At 58.9% G+C, this 869-nt stretch overlaps 1 protein-coding gene across 1 annotated transcript in view; it reads right to left on the bottom strand.

The window, feature by feature from the left end:
- CHCHD1 (coiled-coil-helix-coiled-coil-helix domain containing 1) overlaps positions 1-869 on the bottom strand; it is a 14,570-nt gene that overhangs the window by 1,757 nt on the left and 11,944 nt on the right. The gene's annotated exons all lie outside the window — the stretch shown is intronic.

The raw sequence follows: 869 nt of genomic DNA, 5'->3' as shown, positions 1-869 counted from the left end.
CGGCCCCGGGAGCTCCCTACCTGCCCCTGGAGTGTCCGCGCGCTAGACCCGGAAGCCAGGTTTAAACATACTTTAGGTGTCTGCCACGGCGCGGGGTCCAGTAGCATGGCCGTGGTCTCCCCAAGGCCCCCTTACCGTGCCAAGTTGGCCCAATGGGCACCCTCGATCCTTGCCCGCCACGTCTTTGATGACAAACTATATAATTGGGAGGCTGCCTTTCACGCCCTCTAGGTCATGATTAGCCGTTCGCTCCGACCCTGTGCCTTCCCAGACCCCTGGTAGGTCCTGCTCCAAAATAGATGGTACCACAGTTGTTTCCGGGCACCTTAGCCTTACGGGCTATGCGTGGCTCCAACCACCCCTTTACCATGCCCCAAGCCTCGCAGATAGAATTGACGTCGTTCAGTCACGGCCTTGTTATAATGTGGCCCCCTTGTCCCCTCTGGGCCCTGCGCTGCCCTGTCTGGCTCTGCTCCCTCTCTAGCGCTCGTCAATGCCTCCCTCTCTCTGGTGCTCACCACACCTGCATTGGGGCTTCTCACCAACGCCCCCTCTCTGGGGCTGGGGTCAGTGCACCCCAAATGCTGCACCCTCGCTGGCACTGGGGTCCCCACACCGCTGTGGGTCCTCTATGGGGCCTCCTCCAACCCCTAATAGCCTCACCCAAACCACCGGTCTTAAACAGTAAACAAAATGCGAGCCCCTCGGCTATAACAACATTACTCAAAACACCCCATGGATGCTTTATCCTTTCCTCGGCTCTAGAGCTGTACCTGCGGTCAGACCTCTCCTTTCAGCTTTGCTCAGGGGGGAAAGCTCCTTCTCCCCTGGCTGCTGGTAGAGAACTGCTAGCCTAGCCTCAGTCCCTG

The sequence above is a fragment of the Alligator sinensis genome, unplaced genomic scaffold (assembly GCF_000455745.1).
Source record: "Alligator sinensis unplaced genomic scaffold, ASM45574v1 scaffold109_1, whole genome shotgun sequence".
NCBI classification, from domain to species: Eukaryota; Metazoa; Chordata; order Crocodylia; family Alligatoridae; genus Alligator; species Alligator sinensis.
This window is presented reverse-complemented; position numbering and strand designations above follow the sequence as displayed.